Source organism: Puma concolor, chromosome C2 (genome assembly GCF_028749965.1).
Source record: "Puma concolor isolate L17-30 chromosome C2, mPumCon1.1.hap2, whole genome shotgun sequence".
NCBI lineage: Eukaryota > Metazoa > Chordata > Mammalia > Carnivora > Felidae > Puma > Puma concolor.
In genome coordinates, this window is record NC_141675.1 from 31,977,911 (window position 1) to 31,993,082 (window position 15,172).

The 15,172-nt window shown below is 40.6% G+C and overlaps 1 protein-coding gene across 4 annotated transcripts in view; it reads left to right on the forward strand.

Moving 5' to 3' along the window:
* Positions 1-15,172, forward strand: part of PPP2R3A (protein phosphatase 2 regulatory subunit B''alpha) — a 218,689-nt gene that overhangs the window by 92,026 nt on the left and 111,491 nt on the right. The gene's annotated exons all lie outside the window — the stretch shown is intronic.

The following is a 15,172-nucleotide window of genomic DNA, read 5'->3' on the forward strand; positions in this document are numbered from 1 at the left end:
TATATACCACCTGTTCTTTATCCATTCATCAGTCAGTGGTCACTTGAGTTGCTTCCATAGTTTGGCTATTGTAAATAATGCAGGAATAAGCATAGGGATGCATGTATCTTTTCATATTAGCGTTTTCATATTCTTTGGGTAAATACCCAATAGTAGAATTACTAGGTCATATGGTAATTTCTATTTTTAATTTTTTGAAGAACCTCCATACTGTTTTCCATAGTGGCTGTACAAAGTTGCGTTCCCACCAACAGTACACATGAGGGTTCCCTTTTCTCTACATCCTTACCAACACTTCTTATTTATTTTTTTGATTTTAACTGTTCTTACAGGTGTGAGGTAATATCTCACTGTGGTTTTCATTTGTATTTCCCTGATGATTGATGATGTTGAACATCTTTTCATGTGTCTGTTAGCCATCTATATGTCTCTTTAGATAAATGTCTGTTCAAAAACATTAAGTTTTTTTTTTAATTTTTTAAATTTACATCCAAATTAGTTAGCATATGTGCAACATTGATTTCAAGAGTAGATTCCTTAATGCCCCTTACCCATTTACCCCATCCCCCCTCCCATAACCCCTTCCATAACCCTCAGTTTGCTCTCCATATTTAAGAGTCTCTTATGTTTTGTCCCCCTCCCTGTTTTAATATTATTTTTGCTTCCCTTCCCTTATGTTCATCTGTTCTATGTCTTAAAGTCCTCATACGAGTGAAATCATATGATATTTGTCTTTCTCTGATGGACTAATTTCGCTTAGCATAGTTCCCTCGAGTTCCATCCACGTAGTTGCACATGGCAAGATTTCATTCTTTTTGATTTCTGAGTAATCCTCCATTGTATATATATACCATATCTTCTTTATTCATTCATCCATCGATGGACATTTGGGCTCTCTCCATACTTTGTTGTTGATAGTGCTGCTATAAACATTGGGGTGCTTGTGCCCCTTCAAAACAGCATACCTGTATCCCTTGGATAAATGCCTAGTAGTGCAGTTGCTGGCTAGTAGGGTAGTTCTATTTTTAATTTTTTGAGGAACCTCCATACTATTTTCCAGAGTGGCTGCACCAGCTTGCATTCCCACCAACAATGCAAAAGAGATCCTCTTTCTCCGCATCCTCGCCAACATCTGTTGTTGCCTGAGTTGTTAATGTTAGCCATTCTGACAGGTGTGAGGTGGTATCTCATTGTGTTTTTGATTTGTATTTCATCATTCCCCTGATGATGAGTGATGTTGAGCATTTTTTCATGTGTCGGTTGGCCATCTGGATGTCTTCCTTGGAGAAGTGTCTATTCATGTCTTTTCCCCATTTCTTCACTGGATTATTTGTTTTTTTGGGTGTTGACACTGATGAGTTCTTTATAGATTTTGGATACTAAACCTTTATCTGATATGTCGTTTGCAAATATCTTCTCCCATTCTGTCGGTTGCCTTTTAGTTTTGCTGATTGTTTCCTTTGCTATGCAGAAGGTTTTTATTTTGATGGGGTCCCAGTAGTTCATTTTTGCTTTTGTTTTCCTTGCCTCTGGAGACTTGTTGAGTAAGAAGTTGCTGCAGCCAAGATCAAAGAAGTTTTTGCCTGCTTTCTCCTCTAGGATTTTGATGGCTTCCTGTCTTAGCATTTAGGTCTTTCATCCATTTTGAGTTTGTTTTTCTGTCTGGTGTAAGAAAGTGGTCCAGGTTCTTCTGCATGTTGCTATCCAGTTTTCCCAGCACCACTTGCTGAAGAGACTGTCTTTATTCCATTGATATTCTTTCCTGCTTTGTCAAAGATTAGTTGGCCAAACGTTTGTGGGTCCATTTTTGGGTTCTCTATTCTGTTCCATTAATCTGAGTGTCTGTTTGTGTGCCAGTAAAAAACATTAGGTTTTAATAACAGTTCTGTATCCACCCCTTGATCCATTCTTGACCCTGCGCCGACTCCTACAAACTACATATTTTGTGTCCTCTTCCCTGACTAGCTTATGGTTGGGTCTGGTCAGTGGATCATACTGCCAGGAATGGGCATTTCTTCCCCACTTTGTTTCAGCACAGCAACCATATCTATATGCTGCAGCTTTTGCTGAGTGGCCTCTTCTCCACAGTTCTATTGCCTACCTCGCTCCTATAACTCTTTTCCTTGCCTTGTCCCTCTGGCTGTAGGGATTGTAAGGGTATCTTTCTGTTGCTTGTTCCTGGTGCCTCACCGTTCCCTTGTGTGTTCCCTTAACCTGCCCATGACTTTACACGTAGTCCCTTCATGAAAGATTCACATGGGTGAAGTCTCTTTCCTGTGGGGACCCTATCCTGACTTTTACCAGAAGTTTTAATAAGACCTCTGACAGGAGTTTAAATTAAATCCATATCAAGAGAATTACAAATAATAATAAAACTGTAATTATGCAATAGTGGACATTTATACTTCCTTTGCTTATTAGGAGAGATTTTATTTTTCTTTAACAAATGGACTTGTGGAGTCTTCAGGTAAAGATGACAGACTGAATAGATACATTCTCCTTCCATTCTGTCCCAAACTTCTCTGAAGTTAAAGTCTAGGAGTTTAAAAGAATAAACATATGAAAATAAATAGTAAAGAAGAATGCAGGAGAAAAAAATTACTGTCAAGAGGTTACCATATTTCTTAAGGTAGAAGGCAGAAGGGGCACCAGTCGGTTAAGTGTCTGACTTTGGCTCAGGTCATGATCTCACGGTTCGTGAGTTTGAGCCCCATGTCAGGCTCTGTGCTGACAGCTTGAGCCTGGAGCCTGTGTCAGATTCTGTGTCTCCCTCTCTCTTTGCCTCTCCCCTGCTTGTGTTGTGTGTGTGTCTCTCTCAAATATAAATAAAAACATTAAAAAAAAAAAGAAGGCAGAAGCAAGCTACGGAAACCACAGCCCAGAATGAGGGGCTATGTATGGGCTGTAGTGGAGAAGTGAGCTGCTCTCCTTTATTCTCTCAGCAGGATCCCAAAGTAGCTATAAACTCAGGGTTGGCAGATCTGACGGGAACTATTAGAAATGGGGATTCATTGAAGGGTGGTATATAGAACAATGGACCAGTTGATTCTATTTGGTTCCCAAAAGTAAAGTGCAGCCTGGCATTTTATTCACAAGCATAAACAAAATAACAAACAAGAAAGCATGCTAAGACAAATTCCAATAGACAAGTATTCTAGATAGTACCTGGCCAGCACTCCTCAGAATTGTCAAGGTCATCAAAAACAAGGAAAATTTGTAAAATTGTCACAGCCAAAGGAGCCTAAGGAGATATGACAACTAAGTGTAATAGGAGATCCTGGGTAGGATCCTGGGACAGAAAAAACATATTAGACAAAAACTAAATGTGAATAAAGTAGGGTCTCTCATAATAGTAATATAATATCAATATTATTATAATAATTGCTTATTATAATAAATGCTAATGTAATGCAACATATATGGGAACTCTCATACTGTCTTCCAGATTTTTCTTTAAAACTGTTCTAAAAAATAAAGTCTTTTTAAACAATTACTATATTCAGAGAGATTATCTAAAATAAGAATAGAATATTATGAAAACAGAATGCTAACCACTGGAAAGAGCTGTTAGAATTTTAAAATGTACCAATATTTAAAATTTCATCATAAGGCCTAGAAGCTAAAGTTTAGGATATCTCGCAAGGGCGGGGGGGCAGGGGAGACGGAGGGAGGCGACATAAAGACAAGAATTTCAACAACTAACTGGAGTCTGGAGAAGAAAAAAGGACAAAATGGAGAGAAGGAACTTATCACAGAAATAATATAGAATGGAGGGGCGCCTGGATGGCTCAGCCGTTTGGGTATCCGACTTCGGCTCAGGTCATGATCTCACCGTTCCTGAGTTTGAGCCCCGTGTTGGGCTCTGTGCTAACAGTTCAGAGCCTGGAGCCTATTTCAGATTCTCTGTCTCCCTCTCTCTCTCTCTGCCTCTCCTCCACTCGTGTTCCTTCTCTCTCAAAAATAAATAAACATTAAAAAAAATTAAAAGAAATAATACAGAATGGAGAGAATTGCAGAGACTGGGGTGATGAGTCCAAAGAGCTGGAACCCAGTAGGATTCCTTGGGATCCCTGTTTCCCTCTTTGGGAGAAACACAACATGCTTGTGTAACTAGCATCTAATCAAAAACAGAAATTGACACTCCCACCCCAGTTTCTCTTGCTCCCTCCATTCTTGCCCACAGAATTAAAGAAATTATATAGAATACAAGTCTTTTGCTTGAAAAAAGCCAAGTACAATGAATAAAAAAAAAGAAACAGACATAAACATATCATCTTGAAAGTTTAGAAAAACTGATGAAAACAAGATACTAAAAGTTTTCAGAGAGAAAAACGAGGTTCCTTTAACAGGAACAAAAATTGAGGTGCTGTTAGATTCTCCTTGGCAACTCTAGGGAAATGGATTTGAAATCAGATTTCTAATATCTGCCAAGCTATCAGTCAGATATGAGGTTTAGAATAAAGACATTTAAAATTTAAGAAAGTGGGGCACTTGGGTGGCTTAGTTGGTTAAGTGGTTAAGTGTCTGACTTCGGCTCAGGTCATGGTCTCAAGTTTCATGAGTTTGAGCCCCACATCAGGCTCTGCATTGACAGCGCAGATTTCTCTCTCAAAAATAAACAAACATGGAAAAAAAAACAGCAGAAAGTTTGTCTGCTATCTTCTTAGAGTTACTTGAATATATATATACTATGTCAAATTAAGTAAACCAAGAAAGAGGAATATATGATCCACGAAACAGTGGATTCAATCCAAAGAAGCAGTGAAGGGAAGACCTTAGATGGCAACTGAAGAGCAGCCAGTCCAGAATAGAAAAGGTGATGGGGTTTCTCTGGGAAGTTCTCAATAAAAGGGAATAGGGAGGGGAGGAGCTACTCCATGCAGTACTATTATATTTGAGAAGAGAAACTAGAGGGTATGCTGACAGCACAGCATTCTGTATGAACAAGCTAAAGAAAAGCAATTCAAAACTCCCAAGAAAACTGAAAAAAACTATATAAGACAGTCATGTTTTAAGCTTGAAACAAACTGAAATATGGCATGATTATAAACAACTGATGGAGAGTAAGAAAAGAAAGTCCATTTAACTTCAGTTCTCCTTTGCCCAAGAGACACGATGTTGGACCACTAAGAAAGTAGGAAATTTCTCCTGGAATGGAAGCAGTGGCAGGCTACATTTTTCTTGCCCTCCTGCCTAGCTGGCCCAAATGTGGGTGGGTGCCAGTTCTGACACTCTGCATGTTCCTTGTTAGCACCATTTGCCCCATTCTAGCATTCCCTTGCAGACTTTCCCCAGCAGGCCCCCTCCAGAGTAGCTCCCACCCTGCCACATCCAGTAGGCACCCTAGTCTAGGAATGGCACTTGCCTCCAAAGCCGTTCCCATCCCATCATACATAGTGGGCAGCCTCAGCCAGGACCTGCACCCTCAAAAACTACTCCTACCCAGGGGAGTTGGGGACAGCCCTCCTCACAGAAGTTGTGGCCTAGCCACAAAGGGAGGGAACATGCAGGCCACACAGAGTCACCCCTGGAGATCTGGTTCTGGTGACCAGGGAAGACTGTGTTTCTGGGCCCCACAGGATGCCTTCTACATAAGGCCACTCCTTCATGACCAGGAGATGTAGCTGATTTACCTAAAACATAGAAACAAGGAGAGTCAGACAAAATGAGGAGACAGGAATGTGTTTCAAATAAAAGAACAAGACAGAAAACAACCTCAGAAAAAGAACTTTACAAAATGGAGATAAGCAGTCTAGCTAATAGGGAGTTCAAATAATGGTCATAAAGATGCTCACTAGAACTATAGAGAAGAATGAATGAACACAGTGAAAACTTCAACAAAGAGAAAATGTTAAAGGGAACCAATCAGGACTGAAGAACAATAATTGAAATGAAAAAATACACTAGAGGGAATCAACAGCAGTTAGAGGATGCAAAAGAATGGATCAATGATCTAGAAAGCAGAGTAGTGGAAATTATCCAAGCTGAACAGCAGAGTGAAAATTTTTAATATGAGAATAGTTTAAGGGACCTCTTAGACAACATCAGGCTTAGCAACATTTGCATTAGAGGGATCCTAGAAGGAGAAGAGAGAAAAAGCAGAAAACATATTTGAAGAAATAATAACTGAAAAATTTTTTAACTGAGGAAGAAAACAGACATCTGGGTCCAGGAACCTCAGAGAGCCCCAAACAAGATGAACCCAAAGAGGTCCACATAAGTCACGTAATAATTGAAATGTGAAAAGTTAGAAAGAATCTTAAAAAGCAGCAAGAGAAAAGCAGCTAGCTACCCACAAGGGAACACCCATAAACGTATGAGCTAACGTTACGGCAAAAATTTTTCAGGCCAGAAGGGGGTGGAATGATATATTTAAAGTGCTAAAAGGAAAAATGAAAAACCCCACAACCAAGAGTACTCTACCTAACAAGGTTATATTTCAGAATTGAAAGAGAGAAAGTTTCTCAGACAAAAATTAAAGAAGTTTAGCTTCTTTAATAAAGTGTTTTTAAACTTTTTTGAAGTGAACCAGCCTTACAAGAATTGCTAAAAGAACTTCTTTAAGCAGAAAAAAAGGCCATAACTAGAAGTAAGAAAATTATGAAAAAAATCCCCAAAACCCTCACCAGTAAAAGCAAACATACAGTAAAGGTAGTGGCTCAACCACTTATAAAGCTAGTATGAAAGTTAAAAGACAAATAGTAAAATCGACTATATGTACAATAGTTAAGGGATGCACAAAATAAAAAGTTGTAAAATATGACATCAAATACATAAAACATCAGGGGATGTGCAGAGGATTAAAAATATGGTGCTTTTAGAATATATTAGGACTTAAGCGACCATTAACTTAGAATAGAAAGTCCTCCAACCACCAAAAAACTACCAGAAAACAATGAACAAAATGCCAGTAAGTACATACCTGTCAATAATTTTTTTTTAATTTTTAATGTTTATTTCTTTTTGAGAGAAAGAGGGACAGAACGTGAGTGGGGGAAGCGCAGAGAGAGAGGGAGACACAGAATCAGAAGCAGGCTCCAGGCTCCGAGCTGTCAGCACAGAGCCCAACACAGCCCTCAAACTCACAAACCGTGAGATCATGACCTGAGTCGAAGTCAGACACTCAACCGACTGAGCCACCCAGGCGCCCCCATAATTACTTTAAATGTAGATAGACTAAATGTTCCAATAAAAAAACACGGAGTGACTGAATGGATTAAAAAACAAGACCTACCGGACACAGACCGGAAGATGGCGGCTTAGGAGGATGCTGGGCTCACTGCGCATCCTGCTGATCTCTTAGATTCCACCTACACCTGCCTAACTAACCCAGAAAACCACCAGAAGACTAGCAGAATGGAGTCTCTGGAGCCAAGCGCAGAGGAGAGGCCCACGGAAGAGGGTAGGAAGTGGGGAGAGGCGGTGCGCGCTCCACGGACTGGCGGGAGGGAGCCGGGGCGGAGGGGCGGCCCGCTGGCCAAGCAGAGACCCCGAGTCTGGCTCGCAAAAGCGGAGGGGCCGGACGAAGTGTGTTCCGACAGCAAGCGGGACTTGCTTATGACCTCTGGGAGGTCATAAGTGAACAGCTCTGCTCGGAAAGCGGGAAGCTGGAGGACAAAGGGAGGGAGAGTTGCTGAGCCCCAGGACGACAGAGCCCAGTTTGGCGGGGAACAAAGGCGCTCGCCAGCGCCATCTCCCTCGCCCATCCCCCAGCCAAAATCCCAAAGGGAACCAGTCCCTGCCAGGGAACTTGCTTGCTCCGTGCAAACACCCAACGCGGTGCTTCTGCGGAGCCACCCCTCCAGCAGCAGGGCTGACTCCCTCCAGCTGCCACAGGGCCCCTCCTGAAGTGGAACACCTAAGGAGAAGCGAGCTAAGCCTGCCCCTCCTGCCCCCGTGCACCTTGCCTACCCACCCAAGCTAATACGCCAGATCCCCAGCTCCACAAGCCTGGCAGTGTGCAAGTAGCCCAGATGGGCCACGCCACCCCACAGTGAATCCCGCCCCTAGGAGAGGGGAAGAGAAGGCACACACCAGTCTGACTGTGGCCCCAGCGGTGGGCCGGGGGCAGACGTCAGGTCTGACTGCGACTCCGCCCACCAGCACAGGGGAAGTGCCCTGCAGGTCCTCACCACTCCAGGGACTATCCAAAATGACCAAACAGAAGAATTCCTCTCAGAAGAATCTCCAGGAAATAACAGCTAATGAACTGATCAAAAAGGATTTAAATAATATAACAAAGTGAATTTAGAATAATAGTCATAAAATTAATCGCTGGGCTTGAAAACACTATAGAGGACAGCAGAGAATCTCTTGCTACAGAGATCAAGGGACTAAGGAACAGTCAGGAGGAGCTGAAAAACGCTTTAAACGAAATGCAAAACAAAATGGAAACAATGATGGCTCGGATTGAAGAGGCAGAGGAGAGAATAGGTGAACTAGAAGATAAAGTTATGGAAAAAGAGGAAGCTGAGAAAAAGAGAGATAAAAAAATCCAGGAGTATGAGGGGAAAATTAGAGAACTAAGTGACACACTAAAAAGAAATAATATACACATAATTGGTATCCCAGAGGAGGAAGAGAGAGGGAAAGGTGCTGAAGGGGTACTTGAAGAAATAATAGCTGAGAACTTCCCTGAAGTGGGGAAGGAAAAAGGCATTGAAATCCAAGAGGCACAGAGAACTCCCTTCAGACGTAACTTGAATCGATCTTCTGCACGACATATCATAGTCAAACTGGCAAAATACAAGGATAAAGGGAAAATTCTGAAAGCAGCAAGGGATAAACGTGCCCTAACTTATAAAGGGAGACCTATAAGACTCCTGACTGATCTCTCTTTTGAAACTTGGCAGGCCAGAAAGGATTGGCACGAGATCTTCAATGTATTGAACAGAAAAACTATGCTGCCAAGAATCCTTTATCCAGCAAGTCTGTCATTTAGAATAGAAGGAGAGATAAAGGTCTTCCCAAACAAACAAAAACTGAAGGAATTTGTCACCACTAAACCAGCCCTACAAGAGATCCTGAGGGGGATCCTGTGAGACAAAGTACCAGAGACATCGCTACAAGCATAAAACATACATCACAATGACTCTAAGCCCGTATCTTTCTATAATGACACTGAATGTAAATAGATTAAATGTGCCAACCAAAAGACATAGGGTATCAGAATGGATAAAAACACAAGACCCATCTATTTGCTGTCTACAAGAGACTCATTTTAGATCTGAGGACACCTTTAGATTGAGAGTGAGGGGATGAAGAAATATTTATCATGCTACTGGAAGCCAAAAGAAAGCTGGAGTAGCCATACTTATATCAGACAAACTAGACTTTAAATTAAAGGCTGTAACAAGAGGTGAAGAAGGGCATTATATAATAATTACAGGGTCTATCCATCAGGAAGAGCTAACAATTATAAATGTCTATGTGCCGAATACCGGAGCCCCCAAATATATAAAACAATTACTCACAAACATAAGCAACCTTATTGATAAGAATGTGGTAATTGCAGGGGACTTTAACACTCCACTTACAGAAATGGATAGATCATCTAGACACACGGTCAATAAAGAAACAAGGGCCCTGAATGACACATTGGATCAGATGGACTTGACAGATATATTTAGAACTCTGCATCCCAAAGCAACAGAATATACTTTCTTCTCAAGTGCACATGGAACATTCTCCAAGATAGACCACATACTGGGTCACAAAACAGCCCTTCATAAGTATACAAGAATTGAAATTATACCATGCATACTTTTAGACCACAATGCCATGAAGCTTGAAATCAACCACAGGAAAAAGTCTGGAAAACCTCCAAAAGCATGGAGGTTAAAGAACACCCTACTAAAGAATGAGTGGGTCAACCAGGCAATTAGAGAAGAAATTAAACAATATATGGAAACAAACGAAAATGAAAATACAACAATCCAAATGCTTTGGGACGCAGCGAAGGCAGTCCTGAGAGGAAAAGACATTGCAATCCAGGCCTATCTCAAGAAACAAGAAAAATCCCAAATACAAAATCTTAACAGCACACCTAAAGGAAATAGAAGCAGAACAGCAAAGACACCCCAAATCCAGCAGAAGAAGAGATGATAAAGATCAGAGCAGAAATAAACAATATAGAATCTAAAAAAACTGTAGAGCAGATCAATGAAACCAAGAGTTGGTTTTTTGAAAAAATAAACAAAATTGATAAACCTCTAGCCAGGCTTCTCAAAAAGAAAAGGGAGATGACCCAAATAGATAAAATCATGAATGAAAATGGAATTATTACAACCAGTCCCTCAGAAACACAAGCAATTATCAGGGAATACTATGAAAAATTATATGCCAACAAATTGGACAACCTGGAAGAAATGGACAAATTCCTGAACACCCACACTCTTCCAAAACTCAATCAGGAGGAAATAGAAAGCTTGAACAGACCCATAACCAGCAAAGAAATTGAATCGGTTATCAAAAATCTCCCAACAAATAAGAGTCCAGGACCAGATGGCTTCCCAGGGGAGTTCTACCAGACGTTTAAAGCAGAGATAATACCTATCCTTCTCAAGCTATTCCAAGAAATAGAAAGGGAAGGAAAACTTCCAAACTCATTCTATGAAGCCAGTATTACTTTGATTCCTAAACCAGACAGAGACCCAGTAAAAAAAGAGAACTACAGGCCAATATCCCTGATGAATAGGGATGCAAAAATTCTCAATAAGATACTAGCAAATCGAATTCAACAGCATATAAAAAGAATTATTCACCATGATCAAGTGGGATTCATTCCTGGGATGCAGGGCTGGTTCAACATTCGCACATCAATCAACGTGATACATCACATTAAGAAAAGAAAAGAACCATATGATCCTGTCAATCGATGCAGAAAAGGCCTTTGACAATATCCAGCACCCTTTCTTAATAAAAACCCTTGAGAAAGTCGGGATAGAAGGAACATACTTAAACATCATAAAAGCCATTTATGAAAAGCCCACAGCTAACATCATCCTCAATGGGGAAAAACTGAGAGCTTTTTCCCTGAGATCAGGAACACGACAGGGATGCCCACTCTCACCACTGTTGTTTAACATAGTGTTGGAAGTTCTAGCATCAGCAACCAGACAACAAAAGGAAATCAAAGGCATCAAAATTGGCAAAGATGAAGTCAAGCTTTCGCTTTTTGCAGATGACATGATATTATACATGGAAAATCCGATAGACTCCACCAAAAGTCTGCTAGAACTGATACATGAATTCAGCAAAGTTGCAGGATACAAAATCAATGTACAGAAATCAGTTGCATTCTTATACACTAACAATGAAGCAACAGAAAGACAAATAAACTGATCCCATTCACAATTGCACCAAGAAGCATAAAATACCTAGGAATAAATCTAACCAAAGATGTAAAAGATCTGTATGCTGCAAACTATAGAAAGCTTATGAAGGTAATTGAAGAAGATATAAAGAAATGGAAAGACATTCCCTGCTCATGGATTGGAAGAATAAATATTGTCAAAATGTCAATACTACCCAAAGCTATCTACACATTCAATGCAATCCCAATCAAAATTGCACCAGCATTCTTCTTGAAGCTAGAACAAGCATTTCTAAAATTCATATGGAAACACAAAAGGCCCCGAATAGCCAAAGTAATTTTGAAGAAGAAGACCAAAGCAGGAGGCATCACAATCCCAGACTTTAGCCTCTGCTACAAAGCTGTCATCATCAAGACAGCATGGTATTGGCACAAAAACAGACACATAGACCAATGGAATAGAATAGAAACCCCAGAACTAGACCCACAAACGTATGGCCAACTCATCTTTGACAAAGCAGGAAAGAACATCCAATGGAAAAAAGACAGTCTCTTTAACAAATGGTGCTGGGAGAACTGGACAGCAACATGCAGAAGTTTGAAACTAGACCACTTTCTGACACCATTCACAAAAATAAACTCAAAATGGATAAAGGACCTGAATGTGAGACAGGAAACCATCAAAACCCTAGAGGAGAAGCAGGAAAAGACCTCTCTGACCTCAGCCGTAGCAATCTCTTACTCGACACATCCCCAAAGGCAAGAGAATGAAAAGCAAAAATGAATTCCTGGGACCTTATGAAGATAAAAAGCTTCTGCACAGCAAAGGAAACAACCAACAAAACTAAAAGGCAACCAACGGAATGGGAAAAGATATTTGCAAATGACATATCAGACAAAGGGCTAGTATCCAAAATCTATAAAGAGCTCACCAACTCCACACCCGAAAAACAAATAACAAAAGAAATGGGCAGAAAACATGAATAGACACTTCTCTAAAGAAGACATCCGGATGGCCAACAGGCACATGAAAAGATGCTCAACGTCGCTCCTTATCAGGGAAATACAAATCAAAACCACACTCAGATATCACCTCACGCCAGTCAGAGTGGCCAAAATGAACAAATCAGGAGACTATAGATGCTGGCGAGGATGTGGAGAAACGGGAACCCTCTTGCACTGTTGGTGGGAATGCAAATTGGTGCAGCCGCTCTGGAAAGCAGTGTGGAGGTTCCTCAGAAAATTAAAAATAGACCTACCCTATGACCCAGCAATAGCACTGCTAGGAATTTATCCAAGGGACACAGGAGTACTGATGCCTAGGGGCACTTGTACCCCAATGTTCATAGCAGCACTCTCAACAATAGCCAAATTGTGGAAAGAGCCTAAATGTCCATCAACTGATGAATGTTGATAGCAGCACTCTCAACAATAGCCAAATTGTGGAAAGAGCCTAAATGTCCATCAACTGATGAATGGATAAAGAAATTGTGGTTTATATACACAATGGAGTACTACGTGGCAATGAGAAAGAACGAAATATAGCCCTTTGTAGCAATGTGGATGGAACTGGAGAGTGTGATCCTAAGTGAAATAAGCCATACAGAGAAAGACGGATACCATATGTTTTCACTCTTATGTGGATCCTGAGAAACTTAACAGAAACCCATGGGGGAGGGGAAGGAAAAAAAAAAAAAGTTAGAGTGGGAGAGAGCCAAAGCATAAGAGACTCTTGATCTCGCGGTCCGTGGGTTCAAGCCCCACGTCGGGCTCTGTGCTGACAGCTCAGAGCCTGGAGCCTGTTTCAGATTCTTTGTCTCCCTCCCTCTGTGACCCTCCCCCATTCATGCTCTGTCTCTCTCTGTCTCAAAAATAAATAAACGTTAAAAAAAAAATTAAAAAAAAAACTGAGAACAAACTGAGGGTTGATGGGGGGTGGGAGGGAGGGGAGAGTGGGTGATGGGTATTGAGGAGGGCACCTTTTGGGATGAGCACTGGGTGTTGTATGGAAACCAATTTGACAATAAATTTCATATATTGGAAAAAAAAAACAAAACAGACTTACCTGCACCCTGCCTATATGAGATTGACTTATAAGTGAAGAGATGGAAAAAGATATCCCAAGCAAATGGAAACAAAAAGCTGGAATAGCCATACTTATCATCAGACAAAATAGACTTTAAAACAAAGACTGTAACAAGAGACAAAGAAGGGCATTACATAATGATCAATCCAGTAAGAATATAACAACTATAAATACCCAATGTAGTCTAGTATTTAAATAAATGAAGCAAATATTTACAGACAATAAGGGAAGAATTGACAGTAATATAAAAATAGTGGGAGGGGGGTATTTTTCTTTTTAAGTTTTCATTTAAATTCCAGTTAGTTAACATACAAGATAATATTAGTTTCAGGTATACAATATAGTGATTCAGCACTTCCGTACAACACCACCTGGTGCTCACCACACAACAAGTGCATGCCTTAATCCCCATCACCTATTTAACCCATCCCCTCACCCAGCTCCCTTCTGGTAACCATCAGCTTGTTCTCTACCTTTAAAAGTCTGTTTCCTGGTTTGCCACTCTCTTTATTTCCCCCTTTCCTTATTTCCCCGTTTCCTTATTTCATTGCTTAAATTCCACATATGAATGAAATCATATGGTATTTGTCTTTCTCTAACTTATATCACTTAGCATAATACTCTCTAGCTTCATCCATGTCATTGCAAATGGCAAGATGTCATTCTTTTTGATGGCTGAGTAATATTCCTCTGTGTGTGTGTGTGTGTGTGTGTGTGTGTGTGTGTGTGTGTGTGTGTGTGTGTATACATATAGTATATACTATATCCATCTTCTTTATCCATTCATCAGTTGATCGACAGGCTGTTTCCATAATTTGGCTATTGTAGGTAGTGCTGCTATAAAGATAGAGGTGCATATATCCCTTTGAATTAGTGTTTTTGTATTCTGTGGGTAAATACACCGTAGTGCAGTTGCTGGACTATAGGGTAGTTCTGTTTTTAACTTTCTGAGGAACCTCCATACTGTTTTCCAGAGTGGCTGCACCAGTTTGCATTCCCACCAGCAGTGCAAGAGGGCTCCCCTTTCTCCACATTCTTGCCAACATCTGTTATTTCTTGTGTTATTGATCTTAGCCATCCTGACAGGTGTGAGGTGTTACCTCATTGTAGTTTTGATTTGCATTTCCCTGATGATGAGTGATGTTGAACATCTTTTCATGTGTCTGTTTCCCCTTTGTATATCTTCTTTGGAAAAATGTCTATTCATGTCTCCTGCCCATTTTTTAATTGGATTACTCATTTTTTGGATGTTGAGTTTTGTAGGTTCTTTTTTATTTTTTTTTTAATGTTCATTTATTTTTGAGAGACAGACATAGCATGAGCGGGGGAGGAGCAGAGAGAGAGGGGAGACACAGAATCTGAAGCAGGCTCCAGGCTCTGAGCCATCAGCACAGAGCTGGATGCGGGGCTTGAACTCATGAACTTTGAGATCATGACCTGAGCCGAAGTCGGATGCTTAACTGACTGAGCCACTCAGGCACCCCAAGTTTTTTAAGTTCTTTATGTTTTGGATACTAACCCTTTATCACATATGTTATTTGCAGATACCTTCTCCTATTCTGTAGGGTGCCTTTTTTCATTTTGTTGATTGTTTCCTTCACTGTGCAGAAGATTTTTATTTTGATGAAGTCCCAATAGTTTATTTTAGCTTTTGTTTCCCTTGCCTCCAGCAATGTTGTCTAGTAAGAAGTTGCTCCAGCCAAGGTCAAAGAGATTGCTGCCTGGTTTCTCCCCTAGGATTTTGATGGTTTTCTGTCTCATATTTAGGTCTT